A 12,018-nucleotide genomic window follows, 5' to 3' on the forward strand; every position below is an offset into this window, starting at 1 on the left:
ACACCTCCGGAAAGCAATATGCATGGGTGGCACGTGCCCCAGGCCACCCGATGGGTTGACGTGGGGCCCTGGTGCTGTAGCGCGTTATCTTCCAAGAATATCAGAGATGGTGCAAAGCTGGAAGAGCCAAAAGCAAAGCAGTCGTCACAGCGTCCTTCATTTCATCAGCATATCCTCTGCACCAGGTCTGAGCCCCAAGGCTCCATCCTAAACCTTCCTGGGGAGCACTCCTTTGGTTAGGGCATGAAAATACCCCCTGGGAGCCAGCTGGACACCAGCTCTGTGGGGCAAGGCTCTCCCGTGCCGATTCACAGAGTATCTCAGCACCTTGCAGGCAAGAAAGGCACCTTAGCTGAAAGCCTGAAAACACCTACAGGGCTTGGACTCCAGATCACTGTGTATAGCAGCAACTGAGGCTCTTAGAACAGTCTCACCTACAAGAAAATATAATTTTTTTCACTTCCAAACCCCTAATGGCTCCCAAAATGATTCCCCCATCTTGACATTACACTCTCCTGCGAGTACCCCCACCCAAGTGTCCCTTCCATCCACTTTCCCCCCCGCGTCAGGAATTCACTTAGAAAATATTTCCCAGGTTCCTTCCTGGCCAGAGGTCATCTCCGTGCTTGGGGCCGGCAGGAACCGCTATGTTCCCTGACACAACAAACGGAGAAGGAAGATCTGCCCTGCCCATTTAGTGCTTTCGGGCTCGTGTTTTTCAGCTGCAACTCCACCCCACGCCAGCGGAGAAGGGATCAGGTCCCACTGATCGCAGGAAAGGGAGGTTGTGGGGTTTGCTGGGTGAAATCACCACCAGCCACACGCTTCGCTGTCCCGCTCACTGAGAATTTATCCCAGGCTGATTTGTTGCAAAAAGAAAAGTAAAAACGAAAAGAAAACAGCCAAACCAACCCTCCAACCTGACAACCAACAGCACACACACGAGGTGTGTTTTGAGCTCTGGGAAAACAAAGGGCAGAGACCGGGGCGGGAGCTGACACTTGGATGGGAAGCTTCCTGCCCAGCAGAAGAGGACAAGTGTGGAAAGGACTCGGACGGGACCAGCACTCCTCATCCTGCAGGTATGCAGCGATGCACCGGGTCACCCTGTGTGCTTCAGCAATGTGGGGCTGCTGAGAGTGGCTTGGAGGGATGCTCAGGGCCAGATTCTTGGCACGCCTGATAAACCTGCTGCAGGTGTCTGCTGGGGGAGCTGCGGTCAGAGCATTTCTTGTTTTGTGGTTATCGGGTGATAGGTTCCTGTAGGATGCTTTTGGCTTCGCCGCGTAAGAATTAAATCATTCGAGATTCTGATAAAGTGCTACTGTCAGTTAGCCCGGCTAGGGAAATTGGGACTGTGCCTAATCTGAACTAAACTCAGGGTAAAGAGGGATGTGCATGGCAATACTGTGCTAATCTGGTCTGCATTTATGGCACGCTACATGCTTTCAGGAAAAAACAGACAAACAAAACAACAACAACAAAATCAGACCAACAACAATAACAGCAAAAATCGACTGCAATAACAGATTTTTTGGAATTCTTTTTATGCTTGCAGTGGGCTGTGGCTGGAATTTGAAATGCAGATGGGATTTGCAATGCACAGTACTTTTGTTAGCTGCATGAAATGGTGGATTTGTTTCTTTTTAGTGCAACCTTTGGTCTCATATTAGATGATGCCTGCTGGCAGGGAGAAGGGATTTGGGGCACCCAGGGCCACAGACCAAGACACTGCTGTGTGCTGTGTGCATTTATCTTGCTTCTATTCTTTCCTACCTGTGTTTTGAGCTGCTAAGACTAAACCCAATTTTGTGGTGTCATTCTGGGGTGCTGAAGCGCTGTTCCCAGTGCTCAGAGCGAGGGGGATGCAGGGGGGCTTTCTGCTGCTTTCACCCTCATCAGTGTGTCATAACCCCAAAAGTCCTCCTCCATCCAAACCCCTCTGGTGCAGCAGCACCTACCAGTTTCTTAAGTGATTGGGATTCAGTGAAAAGGCAGACACAGTGTGACCTTCTGCAACCTTGTCTCCCTCTCCCCATCAGTGGGAAAGCGATGCTCACTGATGTGCTTAAGGAGCTTTCAGATCTGGGGGAGAAAGGTCTGGTTTGAATGCTGTAACTCTCACTTCCAGTGACAGTTTTATGGGAAGCAATAAGACTGTAGCGGGCAAGGGAATAGCAAGGGAAAGGATGCTGGGAATCTGACAGCCTGAGGCTCCATTTCTGCTTGGTCACTTGCTGCTGCGTGGCGAAAGGTGCATTTCTCAACCCACAGATCCTACTCGCGTCCAGAAAATTCCTCGTCTACTTCTGTCACTTAACCTGTTTCGCGATGTCTGGAAAAATTGTGGAGCAAAAACTTATGCAAAGACATTTAGGGACAAATCTCTAGCATCTGGGTAGCAATGATACTTGACCGAATTCAGTAATGGCTCAGCCAGCCCAGCAGGAGCCTGGTGTGAGCATTTGGCATTATTTGACTTCCCTAGAACTTCTCCTCTGAGTTTACCTCCGGTGATCCAGGTTTAAAAAACAAACAAACAGAGAACATGCGTAGGCTCTAGGAAGATATCTTTGTCCTAATCTCCTTGATTATTTTTATTTTTTTAACACCTCTTAGACAGGCTTAATAAAGCACTTTTCCAAGTCTGAATTGGAGACGTGGGAAATTCCTCAAACTAGGCAGAGCTTCCTCTCATTGTTAAAACACAAAAGGCCAGCGCAGCCTTTACTAGATTTCCTTTTTTTAACCCATTCACCCTGATCAAGAAGGCCTCCGTGATGCTGCCGTGCATGGCAGTGGTTCCTGATTAGCCAGAAGGAATGAGGGATTACAGTAAGAAAGTACGGATGTGAATTGCATCATCTGTAAGGACATCATTAGCCTTGGGGCTATATGAATGACAGCTGAAATGATTTGCTGCTGTAATAAATCTCTGTCCTGTTTGAGAATCACAGCTTTTTAAGGCTGAATGGGATCACTTCACAGCAAAACCAAACGTCTTTCAGAAGAAAACCACCTGCAGTTTTGCATGAAGCAGTCTTTTAGGACGGCCACCTCAAAGAGGGGTCCAATTGCCATTCATGAGCTGATCCACAGTAACCACACAGTTATGTAGAGTTTATTTCACAAATGATCTTGCACATCGCTCTGTCTGCCTATGGGCAGTTACCACCCATCAGCTAATCTGATCCAGCACCTGCCGTGTGTGGGATCGGACCAGCTTGTCCCCTTATCTGTGCTCGGCAGCATCCTGCCCACAGGCTGAGTCAGCGCTGGGTGAAGGCAGAAGCCGGAGGGCTGGGATGAGAAAAGTAGGGAGCACGGGGCCACGGTCCTACAGTGGGCTGGAGATGTCGCATTAGGAAAGTAGGTGAGATGGAAGACACAAGGTGTACGGAGTCTAGCTGGGAAGGAGTTAACTTTCCTTTTTCATCACCTTAAAGTGCTGCAGTTTGGATTTGTTGCTAAAACAGTGCTCACAGCACACCGGTGTTTTTGTGTTGTTGTTATATGCACAGCCGCAGCATGGAGCACTGTTATTGCTCAACTGTGCTGCACAGTATCGAGACTTTTCCCAGCTGCAGGCTGGGAGGGGACAGAGCTGGGAAAGCGTCCCCAGATTGGCAAAAGGGCTATTTCATACCATATAACGACATATTAAGTGATAGAGAAAATGGCAGTGGTGGTGTGCGGGGGCAGCAGGCAGGGTTATATTGCAAAGTGGCCATTGTTTGGAGCGTGGCTGGGCATCAGCCTGCTTTTGGGAGGTGGGGAGTGATCACCTTTATATCACTTGCTGGTCTGTCTTTGTCTTAACCCATGAGTTTTCTCACTTTTGCTCTTTCTATTCTCTCCCCCATCCCATTAGCACATGGGGAGCAAGTGAGCTGCAGGCCAGGGTCAACCCCCCACAGCAGCACATCTAGCCTACCTTTCAGAGACCCTCTAATGGACCCCTTTTGAATAAGCAAGAAGGTTTTTACCAGCCCAGAAAAAAAAAATTGCTCCTCTGTGTGATCTCAGTCAGCTGACTTACACAAAGTCACGTTCGTTTTAGGAAGAACTCAAAGGTCACCTAAAATTGACTGCTCCTGGCATTGAAATCCTTCCTCCTGGCCTCATTTGCCTTCTAGGTATTTCCACAGCTCACACTTTATTGAGCTGATAGCCCAGGCACTGATATGTTATTACTACCCCAGCTTCCCTCTAAATGCCCTGTGAAGCAGGGAGAGCTCAGACCATCCTTGTTTGGCACAGGGACAGCAAGGGTCTGCATTGTTGGCTGCTGTCAGCCCAGGCTCTGCTTAAACCCACGTCAGCAGGAGAGAAAATGCTGTGGCAGGCTGGGTCTGAGGATGCCTGCAAGTAGCAGAGCTGTATGGATTCCCCATTTAAATCTTAATGCGAAACATTAATTTCCAAATGACTTCCCCAAAAACATAATAGGGCTGTGATCTAGTATGCAATTTACTGTTCTCAGAAATTCTTCAAAAAAGGCAGAGCTTCCCTTCATTGTTCGTGCACAGAGGAAAAGCTGTAGTAGAGTTCCTGCTTCAGCTCGCTCCTGTGACCACAAACTTCGCCTTTGACAACCGTCAGGTTGAGTGTGTGAAAACCATCTTCATTCCAAAGCCACCCCTACGTGCCTTGTGACAGGCTGTTCACAGCATGGCCCTGATCCCCAGACGGCTTTGCTCTTCCTTCTGGAGGAAGAAATTTTTGAAATTCTTGCACGGGGTCTTTAAAATCTTGGTTTCCTGACCCAATTGCTGAAATCCTGGATAAACCTGTGCATGTCTTAAGTCTGTCCAGCTGTAAAACAAGACTGAGGACATTTCCTTCCGTTCACTGCCCTGTTTCAAGCCCACAGCTTAAAAAGTCCAGTTGCCCTTTGTAACCACAGGTCCTTAGCTAAGGACACTCAAGATGTTTTGTGCTGCTAACAAAAATCTGTCCCGAAAGCTTCCTGCTCTCTTCCTGAATGTCTTATTTCCAGCAAATCTTGCAACAGTGGCTTCAGCACTGTTTCAGCACTGCATTACCAAACCTGGTGTAGATCTAATCCGCCTGACAGCAGTAAATGGAGGGTTCCTCTGTCCCTAATGTAAATGCAGACGCTTTTGAGGGTGCTTTGACTTAGATTGCCTGTATGGTCAGTGAAGAGAAACACAGGTGCCTCTGTAGATTTGCCATGGGATATGGCAAAGCACTAGCCTCTTCCCACTGAGGGCAGAGGTGCTGAATATTCCTAATCCCAAAATATCCGCATTTTGCCTTAGGCCTTGCTAGAATTAGGAGAAACACATGCAACAGCAACAGTGCAGCATGAGAGACTGGAGTTGTTCCCTGATCATGTCAGGACATGGTTCATCTCCGTATGCCCTCTCCCTCCAAAGCAAGGCACCCTAGGCTGTGCTGCTGTCTGGGGACAGCCCCTGGCCCACATTGTCCTTTAAATCATTCCTGTGAGTTTTGGGACAGAAAGCTAGTTGGCATTGACTATGCCAGGGAAGAGGCTAACTATTGAGCTATTGAACTAGAAAAACCTGACAGAAAAAGACCTCAGGAGGTCATCTGCTCCAGCCCTATATTTCTTGGCTGGCATTTGTTTAAGCTCTCCCAAGACAACTCCAGGGCATGAGAAAAGCCACTCACCATGATTCTACTTTGATGACATTAGGCCTTGTTCTCACACCTAATGCCAGTGATGGAATCACAGAATGGTTTGGGTTGGAAGGAACCCTAAAGCCCATCCAGTTCCAGCCCCCTGCCATGACAGGGACACCTCCCCCCAGCCCAGGCTGCCCCCAGCCCCATCCAGCCTGGCCTTGGGCACTGCCAGGGATGGCACCCACAGCTCCTCAGGGCAGCCTGCGACAGGGCCTCACCGCCTTCTGAGTGAAGAATGTCTTCCTTATATCTAATCTAAACCTACCCTCTTTCAGTTTAAATCCGTTACCCCTTGTCCTACCACTACAACCCCTGACAGAGTCCCTGTCCTGCTTTTCTGTAGGCCCCCCTAGGCCCCCTTAGGTGTAGGCACTGGAAGGCCCTCGTGAGGTCTCCCTGGGGCCTTCCCTTCTCCAGGCTGAACAACCCCAAACCCCTCAGCCTGTCTATGTAGCAGAGGTCCTCCAGCCTCTGATCAAGATGAAAGAGCTTGGATGATCCTGAAAACATCATAGATATGTGTAGCCTTCACAGAATTTAAACACCAGCACGACTTAACATTTCTGAGCTATCCTGCTCTCTGTAAGACAGACCAGTACAAAAATAATAAGGCTGGAATTGGGATTAGTGGATGCTACTTTGTACTTGTACATTTCAGTTGCTAGGTGTGACGGGCCAGGCCTTACGCAGGAAATGCCTGCTGTCCAGAGCAGGGCTGTATAAACTCCAAATGGCTGACACCTGCACAGCTTGCAGCAGCTTCCTACACAGCGGGCTGTGCTTGCAGCAATAACAGGAAAAAAAAATCAAGAGGTTAATAAAACGAAACTAGCAGGAAGCATGTAGTCATCAGACTTTCTAGTACTTCGGTACTTTAGTACTTCTATAGAAATAACCTGTGGCTGGCCTGACTTAGGGACCTAATCCAAAACTCATTGAAGGCCATCGAAATTCCACTTTGACGGCTGTAGTTAGGCCCCAGTTTCTACTGTATAAATACAGGAGTGAGTACATGGATTCTCCCACATTCCCCATACCCACACACAGCTGAGCTCCAAATCTCTTGCTTCATTAAAGCTAGCTGTGAGATAGGCCTGCCACTGATAACTGCAGGTGCTCCAAAGAGGATGAGGAGGTGAAGGGAAAGTTAATGGCTACATCCCTTCTCCCATCGCAGCCACAGAAGTGCCTCCAGACAGGCGCCTTTCAGAACATCCAGCATACAGCTACATGCGAAGAGCTACAACAACGCAGACTTGCATTGTTTCACATTTTCTTTTTGTTGTTTTTATCTTTTTTTACTTTGTTTCTCCTATAATACTCCAACACAAAGTTCAAGCAGAAGCCTTTAGCTGGAGCTGGACAAAGCCTCCTAAGCAGAGGGAAGAAAAAAAATGCCAGGAATAGGGCAAGAATTGGGCAGGGCTTTCTTTTCCCAGGAAAGTGATGATTTAAATGCTTTTTCCACTTTGGTTGCAGCTACTGCTATTTTTAGCCATAAATATCAAAGCGCATGGAGCATTCATCCCTTCACTTGCGACTGCCATGACATCTGTTTGTGCATAACTAACTCACCAAAAATAAAAATTGCCAACACCTGAAAACTGTACCTCTGCTCAAGCCCCACACATCCCTTGGCGTAACCAGCTGCCTCAACCCCCTGCACCATGCTAGGCACAAAACTAGAATAACACAGCTCCTCAAACGTCACAGAGAAAGTATCTCACAGCCTGTTTGCGTCCTTATCACTGTGCCATTGGATGTGGAGTCCTTGATTAATTTCTGTTTATTTCAGTTTTGTTTTCATTCAGATGTGTTATCTAAGGTTAGCGCAACTTCCCCCACCCCCCTTTTCCCTTTTAGCCAACTCTCCCATGAAATATTGTTGTGACTGGGTGTGTGTTTCTTAAAGTCATTGTGTGTTTTATGTCTGAAACAAACATCGTCTGATCATCCAACTTATTACGCACTCCCCAAAGGTCAAGTTTTAGGCATAAAATAGAAAGATTCTGTTGTGGCTGAGGACGAACAAACTGGACAGGCACTAAAAACAAGGGCTTTAGCCCCAGAGATCAAGTCTGAGAAAAAAAATTCCCTGTGGCTGTTTAAAAAGGGTAAAGCAGGGCCTGGCTGCTACAAACTTCAGGGCAACCGTGCAGCTGGACTGTCTTATGCCAGCCCCGTATCTGCTCTCTTCACGCCTTCTCATCATTAGCATCTCCTGCTTCCTCTCTCCATGTGTCCTTCATCTCCACAGATCTCCTGGCATCATAAGCCTTTCATAAGAAATGCCTGGAGGGAGGAAGAGCTATTTAAGCCACAGGAAAATGATGGTGCAGAGACAACTGAGTTTAATTAAGATCAAAAAAAAAATTATAATGTAATTGAAAGGGTGAAAAGCAGAGCAAGTACCAAGGAGGTGGGATGACTGCTGTGCTAGAATGACATAGGACTCTGCAGCCTAGACAGCTTTTGGGGAATATAAAAGCAATGTGTACTGCTGTGAGGCCATGGAGAACTTGTGCCATCCAGGTTGATAATTAAGGACCAAACCTGACCCTAAAAGGTGTGCTCACCTCTGCTTCTGCTGAGATTGCCACCAGCTCCCTCCAAGAGGGACCACATTCCCAGACACAGAATACAGAAATGTTTCAGCCATCAGGAATAAAATACCACTATCTTGGATGGCTGCATCAGGATGGATAGCTCTGTGTATTGTAACACAGAAACGCTCGCTTCAGCTTACACTTCTTTGCTTTCATAAACCCTTGCCAAAGAAGCCATTGCAGGATCCGTGCTTCTTCATTCCTTCCCTTCAGTTATTTATTTATACACATTGTCTAGCTCCCCCCAAGCCTTCTTTTCTCCAGGCTGAACAGTCACAGCTCTCTCATCATCCCCTGGTACGACAGATGCTCCAGCCCCTTAATCATCTTCGTATGCCCATGTCTCTCATGTACTGGGGAGCCCAGAACTGGACACTGTGCTTTAGATACACCTAGAACTGCCTGTTAGAGAGAAGATGGTGGACGTCTAGGAGTGGGACAAAAGGTGGAATAAGTGGGGCCTTGTTGAGAGAATAGACGAAACCTCAGCTCAGGACACCAAGCAATGAGCCACAGGGCTGTGAGTGTCTACAGAAGCCATTTAGCCACCAGACCTGAACCACTGAACCCTGCTGCAAGGGTCCATAAAAACCACTGAACCCTGCTGCAAGGATCCATAAAAACCGCTGAACCCTGCTGCAAGGGTCCATAAAAACCACTGAACCCTGCTGCAAGAGTCCATGTCAAGGATATGCTGCTCCTGCCTCAGGTACTACCCAGGTGCCTCTGAGCCATGCACACCACAGAAGCCATGAGCTATGTGGGCACCATCTTCCTGCTCAAGATGGAGGTATCTGCTCTGAAGAAAGGGTAGTCCTCAGCAAGCTTTCCCTATCCCAATACCATGAAATGGCTGCAAGTACAGGTGAGGTTTTTTACCTAGCCTCACAGGAGAGGAAGGCCAGAGGTCCACCATTAGTGGGGCAATGTCCCAGGCAGGTCAGCTAACCAGCACCCATGACAGGGTTAATGTCTTGTCAAATGTGGCAGACCACATCTCACCTTCCTCTTTCCCTGAGCTAATATTTAGCCAATAACTATTGCAGATAGTGCTTATTCATGTCAGAAAACCCACACTGATCCAGCAGATTGCTGTTCTGCACTGATGAGCAGTAAGTCCAACTGCTGACTGTTCCAAGAGGGCAAGGAAGAGGCTGGCTGGTACTCTTCAGTCTGTGTGGAAGTGCTCGTGAAAAGCTCTGTCTGCTGTTCTCAGAGCATTAGGACTGCCTGAAGGATGTGGTACTTCAGCCTTTCAGCTAGGCAGTGTTTTCTGTGCTGTCAGCTGTCTGGCTGAATGGGTCCTATTCCAGCTACTGTGCCTTGCAAACTTAAGTCTTGGGATGTTTTCTTCTTGCAGGAAGTCCTGCTTGATCACAGTATGATTTGAGTCTGTTCTGCTGAATGCTGGGACCAGAATAATTTTCATTCTCCATGTAGACTGAGTATGTAAAAGGGTCATAAGTAACTCATAGGAAGGCTTACAGTGGAACAGAGAAATTTAAAGTTGTAGGTCAAGAAGGAAAAGTTTATGCTTTGTAGACAAGGATAGCAAAAGTGACATAATGTAGACAAGGGAATGAATAAGAGTTCTTCTGTGGAAATATCTTATCATATGGGAAAAAACCTTGATAAGGATGTAGATACAGTTCAGCACCTCTGTGTTTGAACTGAGGGGAATATTGTGTTGGAGTGATCCGGAAGGGAAGTTCTGAACATGCCTAAGATGGAAGTAGCAGAGCCCAAACACTGCTCTGAGAACCCAGGTCAGCAACAGCATGTCTCCTCTGGATCTCTTTCAACATGAAATTAGTGCCGACTTAAACCTCATTCATCACACAGAAATTAAATCGCTGCAGAGAAACAAAAAGAGGTCATTAGAAGAAGGTAAATAAGCCGTCTACCTTATGCCCCATCCCACAAACTCAGTTGGAGGTAGAATAAAGGGCTCTCTTCCATGTCAGCAATTCTTTGCCTCTTCTTAAAAACCTCCAGCGAAGAGAAATTTGCAGCTGCCCTGGGTAGCCCACTGCAGTGCTTCGAACCTTTCAGCCACACATTTTCCATAGCCACCAACATATTTGTCTTTGCTTCAGACTGTGTTATTTCATGTCACCCTCCACCTAGCCGACGCTGTGAGCATTTGTGTAAATCCCTTACCAAGTGACATACTGTTATTGTGTCCTCAACTGAATCTTCTCTAAGCCAAACAACCTTCTACCTGTCCTCATAGGTCGTGTTCCACTTGTATCTTAGCATTCACATGGATCTCCTTTGAATGCTCTCCAATACAGCAACATCCAGACACAGCACTACAGCCAAGGCATCAACAGCACCAAGCAGCTGCAATCTCATTGCCTTCTAGATCTTAAAGTAAAAATACTCATTAATAAACCTTGGAATGAGATTACCCTTACTTTCAACAACATCACGCTGAGTAGATTTAAGTAGCAATTTGCTAGGACCCCCTCCAGATCCCTTTCTGAAATACTGAGGTGGGAAAAAACATATAAAGTTACATGAGAGAGATAAGAAATGAAGTCCCAGGCATTACTAGATTCACCCTAAAACCTTTTGTCTCAAAGTAATCTGTCCAATAATTTCATTATGACTAGTATTCACTCTGTCTCTCTATTTGTAAAACACGTTTTTAACCATGCAAAATTCAGACTCAAGAATAATAAGAATGGTGAATACTGTGAGAACCTGCAGCGCTGCATCCAGCTTCTGCGAGGCTTTGCCATCCTTTTGTGAGTTCAGGATCCAAGTGGCAATGGGATCTGATTACACAAATTGCTGAGATGCTGGTTAGACTCTAGACATGAGACTTACTGAAGTGTCAGTAGCCATGACAGGAGCAGAATAAAGATGGGTGAGTCAATAGGGCTGTGTCTTGTTAAATTAATTTCTAAGTTGTTTCCACGGTTACTTTTGCTTTGAACAGTATCTCTCAGGTACCTATGTGGGAACACTACCCTGGTCTGTTTTGTTCACATCAGATGAAATGTATTCACCTGCCTTTGTAACAGCACATTCCCAGTAAATTACAGCATCATCTCAGCTCTGCCTTGTTTTCGATGAGTGCTCCTCCTTCAGAACAGGTATCCTCTAACTCACCCTTTGCTTGCTTTTCTCAAAGTGCAGCCTCAGGTATTTAAAGTACAAGTGCTCCGGGGTTGAGACTTCAAAACTTTTAACCCCAGGAAGTTAACAGTTCCTGGTGACATGACAGGATATGATGAATGAGTACAGAAGAAAAAATAAATTAAAAAAATAGCAAGATGATTAGGGCATCCCTCTGTGCTCACATACCATGTTGATTACGTAGCTCATGCTCTGACATGGTGCAGTTTTCACACTCTCCTGTAAAATGAACCAAGATTTCTCATACCTCTTAAGCTGCAATTTGATGATACACTGTGTTCTGAGCAGAAACCCTATCCTGAGGAATCATTTCCCCTTGCTGACTACTACCCATTCCTACGACACAAGGTGCTGGTGGTTAAAAGTGTTTGAAAGCCACAGTAGCAAAAAATAATAATACTAAATTTTTAAAAAATAAAACAGGAAAGAGGGTTAAATCAGATCATTTTTCTGGTGTAGGGTTGATAATGTGGAAGGTGTGGCTCCACCACAGCTGTGTCTAAGGTAAGCCTGCCCTCCTCTTCACCCCATCCTCTGTGCCGGCACTGCTGCCTAACTAAGCCTGCAAGGGGACAGCCAAGTGAGCAGCACTGGG

General features: G+C 46.7%; 1 protein-coding gene across 2 annotated transcripts in view; it reads left to right on the plus strand.

The window, feature by feature from the left end:
- Positions 1-674: 674 nt before the first annotated feature.
- ADGRF5 (adhesion G protein-coupled receptor F5) overlaps positions 675-12,018 on the plus strand; it is a 38,811-nt gene continuing 27,467 nt past the window's right edge. The window contains exon 1 of one of the 2 annotated variants that reach the window (XM_080587380.1): positions 675-1,082. The gene's annotated coding sequence lies outside the window, so the exon portion shown is untranslated. The remainder of the gene's footprint in view (positions 1,083-12,018) is intronic. The other variant, XM_080587378.1, reaches the window with a different exon arrangement.

This window comes from Anser brachyrhynchus (genome assembly GCF_964034855.1).
Source record: "Anser brachyrhynchus genome assembly, chromosome: 3".
Classification (NCBI taxonomy): Eukaryota; Metazoa; Chordata; class Aves; order Anseriformes; family Anatidae; genus Anser; species Anser brachyrhynchus.